Raw genomic sequence first — 11,578 nt, forward strand, 5'->3', positions numbered from 1 at the left:
AAAAAAAAACAACAAAAAACACCTCACCCAAGGAAATTACAGGTCTTAAATAGTCTGAAAAGATCATTCTATCATCCAAGTAGGAAAACTACATCAATGCAATGCTAAATAAATAAGTGGATACCAGATTTCTCCCAGCCGTTCTGTATTAGAGAAATCAAAGGAACAATATTAAAAAGGTATTAATATGAAGTTGCAATTGAAGGTATAAATATTTAATAAAGTTGTTCATATGTCAAGAGTTAGAAATATCATTTCAAATATCCCGTGATTGAAAAGCTCATTTATATTTTAGTTAAATTTTTTCTTGATAATTTACTATCGAAGGAGTTAACAAAAGGGAAAGCTAAGAGGCTAAATAAATGATAAATTTTAAGTCATCACAAAAATTGTGACAAGGGTGAAAGGAAGTCACAACAATAGTTTCATTTCTTTACTTATTATCTTTCATGTTGTTGTTGTTGTATTGTGCCATCAAATTGACGACAACTCATAGAAAAACTTTGCACAATGGTTGTCACCTTGCCCTTTCCTCCTCCATCATTATTATTTCCTCTATGCTCCAGACCACTGTAATAGTTTCTGTGTCAATCTTTCTTGTAAACTTTCTCCCTTTTTATGCTGATCCTCCGCTTTTCCCAGCATGGTCTCTTATTCCAAAGACCAGTCACTCCAGATGTATATGAGAGGAAGTTTCACCATCATTGCCTCTATGGAGTCCCTTGGTTGTTTTTTCTCCAAGACAAACTTGTTTATGAGTTGCCCTTCCCTCCCCTAGAGAGGTGAGCTCCTAAGCTAGGCAAAATTCCCTGCAGATATGTGGGATCAGAGAGTACCTCATGAAGGGCAAGTTTCCCTCTCCCTGCCTAGAAAAATGAGTGCCTCACCCAGATGAGCTTTCCTGCCAGCCATGTGAGACTAGAGAAGACTTTAGGAAGGGCAAGTTGTCCTCCCCGTCTCTGGAGAAGTAAGTGACTCAGCAAGGACCTGCCAGCCTTGTGGGACAGGGAGGGTACTTCAGGCAGGGTGAGTTGCTGAAATCAACCATCCTGATTCAGGGAGGGAAGAGACCCAGGCATCATCCGTGGGAAATGCTGCATTCCCAAGAAGTTCCCATGTCTCTACAAAGTCTCTGTTGGCTAAGGTGGAAGTGGTCCCTCCCACTCAGCCAAGAGAGAAGACATAAGTACATTACTAGCAGAGATCATGGCTGAGGCCACCTTGAGCAGCAATGAGCTGGTCTAGGGGAAGGAAGAGTTCTGGGCAAGATTTTTGGCAAGTTTCCAGCTCCCCTCAGAGGCTTTGTCAACTCAGAGAAGAAACACCAACCTCTACCCACTTCATATAGTGTCAAGGAAGCAGCAGGCAGGATCAAACATTATGAAAAGGCAAAATAAGCATTCTGTGACATCAGGATTGGAAAAAAGATTTATCAAAGAACTCCATAAATAACACAACTTTACTTGCCTAGAGTGAAGAAGATCTTAAACACTTAGTGAGGAAGATGAAAGATCACAGTCTTCAATATGATTTACATTTCAACATAAAAAAAATATCCTTACTACCAGACCAATAAGCAACATCATAGTAGATGGAGAAAATATTGAAGTTGTCAACAATTTCATTTTATTTGTATACACACCCAGTATCCATGGAGCAGCAGTGAAGATATTAAAAGAAGCATTTATTGCACTGAGTAAGTCTGCTGAAAAGGGTTTCTTTAAAGTATTGAAAATGGAGATTCTGCACTTAGATAAGGAGGTTTTTCATTTAGGTAAGGAGACTAAGGACAACAGAAAAAGAATCAGTACCTTTGAGTTGTGGCTCTGGAGAAAAGTCTTGAAAATGCTATGGACCTCAAAGAAAAATAAATGGAGAGAGTGAATCCAAGTTTCTCATTGGAGGCTAGGATTTTGAAGCTCCATCTCACATACTTTGGGCACGTGACCAGAAGGAACCAGTCCTTAGAGAAGGACATCATGATCAGATAGGTGGAGGAACAGCACAGGAGAAGACTCCACATGAGATGGATTTATACAGTAACTAGGGCTATGGGGTTTGTTTGTCAGAGTCAGTGAGACTGTTTCAGGACAGGGAAGGCTTCAGAGCTGTTGTACATAGAATCACTATGAGTCACAGGTGATTCAATGGCACATAGCAACAACAACACAATGTGTCTGATCCAAGCCATTGTGTTTTCAAGTGCTTTCTGAGCATTTTAAATTTGATCAATGAATAAGGAAGTGTTGTAGACCAAGGGTCCCAAAGAATGGAATAATTTTATAATTATTAATAATGAGACGTACAGCCAGGAATGAGATAGAGCAGAGAGCATAAAACAGGGGGCCAGCAGTTCTCCACTGAGGACCCCAAGCCAAGCTTCTCTGTATCTTTATTGAAAATCATCAGGAAGTAAATCACAAAGAGAATTCAATGCAAATGAAGCCAAGCTCTTTCTATTGAAAACCTTCTGCTTGACTCAGGAGGGAGGGGTTCACTAATGCAAGAATTTGGTTTACCCTTAAGGATTACCTTGATGCCTCAGGGTGAACTCTAGCTCAGGAAGTAACACTCCCTCCCCTTGCTGTCTCCTGTCTGCAGGGAACAAACAGCTCATTTTCTGGGATCTGCCACAAGAGAAATCCTAACTTATAAATCTGTAATTCCTTCAATTCCTGAACAAGGGTTTTCATATAGTATTTGGTATAAAGTTTGGCTTCCCATAAGGAAGACCAAAGAAGAATTGGAGCCTTAAATTGCGGTGTTTGTAAGAGTATTGACTTTTGCATAGACTACCAAAAGAATTTGGAAGGAGGAGTGGCATCCACTTCCATAATAGCTTGCCTCCGGAAACCCTATGAACCTGGAGAGAGGATGAAAGGCACCCAAGCAGTCAAGAACTCTCCTTCATAGGGTCCTTATGAGTCACCTCCAGCTCAGCTAGATGGCACTTAACAACAACAACCAAAAGAATAAATAGGAATATCTTGGAGAAAGTGCAATTAGGGTGCTCCATTATTGCACTCCAAAAGAGAATATACTTTCTTTCTGTTGTAACTGTAGTTTTTACATTAAAAATATAGCTAATACAAGATACATAGCAGAATATTGACAATATGCTTTCTTTTCAGGTGATTATAAAACATTTACCTAAAAGCATGAAAAGAAATATTAAGACACGGTAATATATGGAAAGAATAGTAACCAGATTGTTTTATCATGGTGCAATTAGAAGTAAAATTTTGTTGTTGTGTATTGCCAAGTTGGAATCATAGTTGACCTTCCAGTGGATTTTCAGAGGCAGTTAACCACAAGGGAGGAGAATGTCCATCTTTCTCCTGTGGAGCAGCTGGTAGATTTGAACTATGTGCCTTTGGGATTGCAGCACAGATTCTTACCACTAGGCCACTAGAGAAGTAATTTAGAGACGTACATAAAGTTTAAAGGAATACACTGAAACTTGAATATTTTAAAAGTATTTCCCATATAATTCTTGAGTCATGAAAGAACTCAAAACCATAATCAAAAGGCAGAAAACAAATATTCTTTAAAAATACACATAATATACATGTAATAAATTTAACTATATATTCATGAAAACTAATAGCCAAGGATTTTGAAGCTCCACGTCACATACTTTGGGCATGTTGCTAGGAGGGACCAGTCCTAGGAGAAGGACATCAGGCTTGGGAGGGTGGAGGGACAGAGCAGGAGAGGAAGACCCTGGGTGAATGGGTTGACTCCGTAATTGGGGTAATGGGGGCAGGTGTGTCAGAGACAATGAGATTGACTCAAGATAGAACAGGATTCAGTACGAGTGCTCATATAGGGTCATTATTAGTCACAGTTTTCTCTGTTTTTTCTTTTATTGTGATTTTAAAGAAGTTTACAGGAAAGTTGAATTTTCATTCATCATTGTACATTTTTTCTCTCTCCCCTCCTTCTTCTCCCCCAGTCCACTTTGCAATGCACCTCTTATTCTGGATTGTTGCCAGACATATAATGTCTAATCATTTAATCCTTTTAAACAGTTCTTTCCCTCATTTCTTTAAAAATAATATTCTTTCCCCTCAGCCTCCCCTGTCAATCCTGACACAAAACAGTGGTGTTAGACAACATTTGTCCTTTTGAAACTGAGATATTTCACTCAGCATCAAATCCTTCAGAGTCACCCATCTCTGGAGCATATTAGTCTTTGCTTTGGTATTTTTCCCCTCCTCCCCTTTTCATAAGCTTACTTCTTCTTCTTACCTTAGAAATGACATGACATGATATAATATGAGTTGAAACTACTCAATGACATTTAACAACAATAATGTCTCATATAGGGAGCTCTGATGGCTTAGTGATAAAAAAATCATGCCGTCAAGAAAAACAAGTGGTTTGAATCCACCAGCAGCTATGCAGGAGAATAATGGGTAAAATTCTCCCGTGTGACCAGTTCCCTCTGAAAACCCACTGGAGGGTCAGGTATGCATTAGTTCTGACTCGACAGTGCACAACAGGTGACCTATTCCACTTTCTGGTACAAAGGAGAGCAAACTTAGAGAATTATGTCTTAGAAAAGTTACAAACATACCTACAGGGTCTTGTATAGAAATACCATGCATTCCAGCCTGAAATACATATATTTCAATGTCACTTGTGGTCATTTTTCAAAAATAGAACCTTTTTTCTTTAACATTCTTAATCCCTTTATGTATTCAGACATCTAATTTCAGTATTTGCCAATTTCTCTGTCTCCCCCAGTCTTTTATCTATTTTACACTCTACCTAACCACATTCATGATTTCTTTCTATGCCAACAGTAACATAATAAAACTAGAAGACTAGAGCTTATCTTCTGAGTACAAAGGATAGTAAATATCATACAGGAATTAATGATTGCTTATAGTAAACATGAATCATCAAAGAACACACAACACAAGCTGAACTACAACAACAAGACCACACAGAGTCAATACCATCTGATAAATAAGTGACATATACTGTGAACCTTGCCTAGTAATTAATGGCTTATGTTTGTCCTTTCATCTTTTTTTTTTTCTCCACAAAATTAACATAAGAATTATCATGCTGAGGGAAGGAAATTGTGTCTGCATTATATAAACCCATCAAACTAGGTCATGCAGTCAGGTTGATCCCAGATGATGGTGACCTTCCACTCAATTCCTCAAACTGTAAACTTTGCTGGAAGAGAATGCCCATTTTCTCTTGAGGAATAGCTGTTGGACTGGAATTCAATGCTGGGAATCAAATGATGAAATGACATCATATCAGTTAGTAACCCAGCATTTAAGCCACTAAAACACCAGGGTATTACAGAACATTTGTGTTACATTAGTTGATTCTTATTTGTGCTTCTTTTTTGTACCAAATCCTAGTACATTGGATGCATCCTCCCCTATTCTCTCTTTAAACGTGTAGATTTCTCTCCTAATAGAACTTTTTTTTTAAAAAAAAACTGGACCATTTTAATGTTTTTATATCATAACAAATAGTTCTCTTGACTGCAGGACTTCTTAAGAAAGGCTGTTTGGTAGCATTTGGAAGTACATGGTAATGCTGGTTTGTATCACTTGTCAAAGTGATATTAGACCAGTAAGACAGCATTTATGCAGCCATCATTTTCAGGATTGTTGGTAACCTGGGCATATTTCCCCCAAATAACCTTGGCTCCTTGTGTCACAAGGCCCAACTCACTCACGTTCACCTCAATGACGGTACCTTTGGTAATAACACCTAAAGTTGTATACAGTGGGGATGAAGGATTCTTTTTTACACCAAGTATTGGCAGACAAAATGTGGCTTTAAGTTCAGGATGTGTTACATGTGCCTTTTTAAACCGTAAGCCCATTGGTCTGATGAATCTTTCATATTTAGGTGGTTTTCGTGTAAAACCATCTCCAACAAAGCACACTTTAGTAACCATCCTCTTCCAGGCTTTCTTTTGTCTCTTTCCTGTTCGTATAACTTTCAGTACTTCTGTTTCACCCTGGGCATGAACTTTGGGGAGAGGGACTTCCCATTTTCCCGCTTTCTCTTTGCGTTTTTGTTTAATCATGTTGGAAAGTACTTTAGCTCGGGACTGCCCCTCTCTGTCCAACAGATAGGCAGGTACTGCCCCTTGTGGAGTCTTCTCATCGTTCTTTTGTTTGGTGTTTCTTTTTTCATGCATCTTGATAGTCTTTTTCATTTGTATTTTCTCAGCATGACGCTGCTTATGGTAGAGCTTTGCCTTCAGACCAATCATCTTCTTTGCCTTCTTTGAATGCTCATGAGCCTCTCGACTTTCTTTCTTTCTCTTTTTCTCATGGTAATCCAAACGGTACCCATAGCGCTTTCAGTGTAACTCAATATACTCATTTTGTGGCATGGTGACGGCAGCAAAGGCCCCAGGCGCAGTGTCCGGGGCGCAAAGAAGATCTCAACTTTCCTGATAGAACTTTTAATTAATCCATTTTTTTCCCCTTTATCTCCATCATCACTTCTCACTAGGACTACAACAGCAGATTTCCAAAACTTCTCTTCATCTTTAATCTGCATTTCTTTCTCCACCCAGCAACTAGAGTTATCTTTTAAAATATTAAAGTGTCCATTGTAATCCTCTGTTTAAAATTCTTCCATGACTTACAGTTTTAGTTGGGCAAAATTTTAAATAGTTAACATGATCTGAGTGTTTGCGTCACTTTTCCTAGTTCTGTCTTCCAGTCAATGCTGAACCTCTTCCTCACTGACTTCCAGACTTGCTGGTCTTTCTATTGAGGTCTGAATGTTTCAAGCACTTCTTACCTCAGTTCTCTGTACTAGTTATCTGCTTCTTCGCACTCTTGCCTGGTCTTCCATCCAGTCTCAGTAGTTTCCTTCTGAAAACCATGTCTAACCTTCCTGTAGGACCTTTTGCTGATACTGTGGGTTCTCTTGCTCAATACTTTTTTTCAAACTCCTTCTGTGTGGCCTCGACAAAGAGAGGCTTAAAAGAAAAAGTTTTAGGTGCTTACTTGCTGCTGAGATTCAAAATGTGATCTGTGTTCTTTCAATTAGATGTTCTTGTAGAAGACTTGAGAATTGAGTCACCTGGAGAGAGAAGAAAAGTGTGAGCATCTGTGGGTACTGATCATTGTAGAGAGGGTGACGTTCTGGGATCAGCAGCACAAATATCAGTTTTGGGGACCAAATCTGTGCTGTGGACTCAGGCATCAGTCATGGCAGCTTTTTTGGGGGGGTTTTGTGGCTTTCTTGATCATTTTGGAAGCCATTTAATTCTCTAAAATAAAACTTTTTCTGCTTAAGTTGACTAACAGAGCAGCTTCTATCCCCAGTATAACTCTGGCTGATACATGGCTTCTCCCTAACCTAAATCAGGTACTCCAATTATGGCCTTTTATTATGCTTGACATTTCTTTTATAGCACTTGGAACTAATTTGTAATTAAAGCCCTTAAGTTATGGATTTGCTATGTTCTTAAGTCTGTCTGTAAGCTGAATGTAAAGTTAAGTCAGAACACTTCTCACTTAACCTTATTTTGTGCAAGATAAGACTCCAAGCCTTTTCAACTATTTTTAGAAAGCTGTAGATGCAGCAAGTGAAAGTGATTTTGATGAAGAAATTGTGGTGAGTAGGAGGTGGCTCAATCTTTTCAAAGTAAGGGGAAATTTATGTAACATGAAAGAGCAAGTACAAGTTGCCTGTAAGTAGGATGCTCGTCACCTGGGGAATGTCTGTTTGTATTTGTGGTATTTGTTTCTCTTACTAGATTTCAGTTCCATAAGGATCTAAAAATGTATTGCTGTCAATTCATTCTGACTCTTACTGTCGCTTTAAAAAAACACCAACAAAACCCCAAAGCAATAATCCTTAAGGAGGTATACTGCCTTATCTTTCTCCCACAAAGTGGGTAGTTCAAAACATCAATCTTTTTTAAGGTACATTTTTTTCCCTTTATTTTTTATTATTTTTTAATATTGTGTCTCACAGAAATGTCCTGCAGTTTTCTCTGTGTAAGTCTTTTATGTCTCTAGTTAGGTTCACTTGCAAGTATCCCAATTTGTGGTTGGCTATTATAAATGCTATTGCTTTCTTGATTTCCTTCTCTGAGTTTTCTTTGTTACTACAGAGGAATCCGACTGATCTTTGGATTATGATCTTGTATCCTGCCACCCAACTAAATTGGTCCACTAGATCTAATTTTTTTTTTGAGTCCTTCAGTCTTTCTGTATACACCATGATGTCATCTGCATATAGTGATAATTTAACCATCTCTCTGTTGGATGTCCTTTATTTCCTTCTTTAGTAATATTGCCCTAGCAAGTACTTTGAATAAAATATTGAATAGAAGTGGTGACAGGGGACATCTTTGTCTTATACCTATTCCCAAAGAAAATGTTTTTAGTCTTTTTCCATTGAGAATGATGTTAGCCTTTGGATTTGCACATAAACTTTTCACTAAGTTGAGAAAATCCCCTTCTATTCCATTTTTGATGTGTTTCTTAATCAGAAAGGTGGGTTGGATTTTGTCAAATGCCTTTTCTGCATCAATTGCTAAATCGTATGAATCTTATTATTTGTTAATGTAGAGAATTATGTTGATTATTTTTCTTATGTTGAACCATCCTTGAATACCTGTAATAAATCTCACATGATCATGATGAATTCTTTTTTGATGTGCTTTTGGATTCTATTACCTAGAAATTTGTTAAGAATTTTTGTGTCTCCATTCATGAGAGATATTGGCCTGTAGTTTTCTTTCTTGGTAATATTTTTTGCTTGGTTTTGATATTAGGGTTATACTTGCTTCATAGAATGTCTCTGGAAATGTACTTTCTTTTTCTATTCTATTTGTTGAAATAATTTAAATAGAACTGGTGATAAAACTTCTCTGAATGTTTAGTAGAATTCGGTCATGAAGCCATCTGGAAGAGGACATTTTTGTGAGGGAGTCTTTTTATGATCTGCTCAGTTTCTTCTATTGTGATGAGTATGTTCAAGTGTTCCATATTTGTTCTTGTAAATCTGGGTAGTGTTTGAATTTCAAGGAATTTGTCAATTTCCTCTAGGTTTTCAAATGTCTTGGAATATGTTGTTGTTACTATGTGCCATCGAGTTGCCTGCAACTCCTAGCAACCCTATGCACAACAGCTCTAAACCCTGCTCTATCCTGTGCCAATCTTATTGTCTCTGATACACCTACCCCCATTACTCCAGTCACTGAATCAATCCATCTCTTTGAGGGTTTACCTCTTATTCACAGTCTCTCCACCCTCCCAAATATGACATCCCTCTCCAAGCACTAGTTCCTTCTTGCAACATGTCCAAATTATGTCAGATGAAGCTTCAGAATCCTAGCCTCCAAAGAGGAACTTGGATTCACCCTCTCAAGGACAAACTTGTTTGTTCTCTTAGCAGTCTGTGATATATTCAATACTCTTTTCAAGTACCACAGCTCAAAGGCATCAATTCTCCTTTTATCATCCCTAGTCATTTTCCAGGGTTATTTTAATCAGAAAGCTCCTGCAAACACTGTCCACCTAGGGTAACCAAGAAGCCTGGAAGCAGGAGTGGCTTGCCTACGGAAACTCAATGAACAGTGTTCAGACCTTTCATTCATAGGGTCGCTATGAGTCATCTACGACTCATAGCCTTTAGGCACCTAATAACAATAACAACGAAGACAGAGAGAGAGCTACGTTGGCCTAGTGGACAGAAAGTTATGCTACCAAGGTGATTTTAATCTGTGGCCCTCAGACCTGGGTCAAATTGTTTTTCTGTAAAACATTCTTCTAGGTGGTATAGTACTGGTCTGTGCATTGCTGTGCAGAGGTAACTTGTGATTGCTGTGATGCTGAACACTGTGACACTGGTGTGCCAAATGTGATAATGGTTACCCATAGTGAACAGTATTTGCTGGAGCTTCCCAATTAAAACTAGCCTGGAAGCAGGAGCAGCATCCACTTCCTAAATGCCTTGCCTCCGGAAACTCTATGAACAGTGCTCAGGCCTTTCATTCATAGGGTCACTATGAGTCATTTATAACTCAACGGCACCTAAAAAAACAACAACAACAAGTCATTGTCCAGCTTTCTGATGAATAGCAAGTAATTGCAAAGACCTTGGCCTGTATCAGGAACACTTTAATTTCCAAACTGACATCATTGCTCTTCAGTATTTTGGAGAAGCCTCTGACTTTCCCAATGCAATTTGTCTTTTAATTTTCTGGCTGTTGGTACTAAGAGTGTTTATTGTAGAGCCAAGCAAACTGAAGCTGTCAACAATCTCAATCTTTTCAGCATCTATCATGCTGTCAATCAGCTCAGTGGTAAGAATCTTTGTTTTCTTGATGTTGAGCTTCAATCCATATTGAAGACTGCAATCCTTGACCTTCTGCAGCAAATGCTTCAGGTCCTCTTCAGTTTCAGCAAGAAGGATTGTGTCATCTGCATAATGCAGATTGTTGATGAGTCTTCCTCAAATACTGATGCCACTTCTCCTCATAGAGCCCAGCCTCCAGGATACTCACTTTTGCATAGAGATTGAAAAGATATGGAGATAGGACTCACCCTTGGTGCACACCCTTTCCAATTTTGAACCATGCAGTATTTCCTTGCTCTGTTCTGATGACGGCTTCCTAGTCAAAGTGCAGGCTTCACAAACACATAATTAAGTGTTCTGGGATTCCAATTCTCAGAATCAATCACAGATTGTTGTGATCTACACAGTCAAATGCTTTTGCATAGTCAATGAAACACAGATAGACATTCTTCTGATACTCTCTGCTTTCAGCCAAGATCCATTTGACATTAGCTATAAAATCTCTAGAACCACAACCTCTTCTAAATCCAGCCTGCACTTCTGGCAGGTCTCTGTCGATGTGCTGTTCCAGTTGTTTTTTTATACTCTTCAGCAGAATCTTGCTTACATGTGATCTTAATGATATTGTTAGATATTTCATATGATTCTGATAATATATATTTAATTTCTACTGACTAGGAAGAAGGATTGGCCATCCACTTCTGAAAAAACAGGGCTTCGAAAACCCTGTGTACAATAGGGTACATTTAGACTATCACTTGGACTAGCAGACATAGCAATTGTGATTCTGTGACTGGAGTGGTGGGAATAAGTTCATTTGAGATGGCTAGGTTGGCACAGGATAGAACAGCATTTAGAGCTCTTGTACATAGTGTCGCTATGAGTTGCAAATGACTCGATGGCACATAACAACAACAGCTGGTTCTGTTATGCTGTCACCTCTATCATTAATTAATCAAGTTATTAATGTTTTGGGGTTTTTTTTCTTTCATTAAGTTTGTCAATTTTATTGACCCTTTTGAAAAGCAGCTCGTGGTTTTATTGAAAAGCAGTTTACATGTTCAATGCAATCCAAATAGAGAAGCCAAATTCATTTTCAGGGAGATTGAAAGGGAAATTGTCAAGTTTATCTGGAGAGGAAAAAGACCACAAATAAGCAAAGAAAAAACAAAAATGTTTCGTATGGAATGGGAAAAAGCCCCGAATAAGCAAAGCACTCCTTAAGAATAGAAGAACGGTAGGAGGTATCTCACTCCCTGATTTCAAATCC

General features: G+C 38.4%; 1 pseudogene; it reads right to left on the reverse strand.

The window, feature by feature from the left end:
* Positions 1-5,593: 5,593 nt before the first annotated feature.
* LOC102874383 lies at positions 5,594-6,376 on the reverse strand (annotated as a pseudogene).
* Positions 6,377-11,578: the final 5,202 nt, after the last annotated feature.

Source organism: Elephantulus edwardii, unplaced genomic scaffold (assembly GCF_000299155.1).
Source record: "Elephantulus edwardii isolate Elephantulus edwardi_28Jun2011 unplaced genomic scaffold, EleEdw1.0 scaffold00215, whole genome shotgun sequence".
Taxonomy (NCBI): Eukaryota; Metazoa; Chordata; class Mammalia; order Macroscelidea; family Macroscelididae; genus Elephantulus; species Elephantulus edwardii.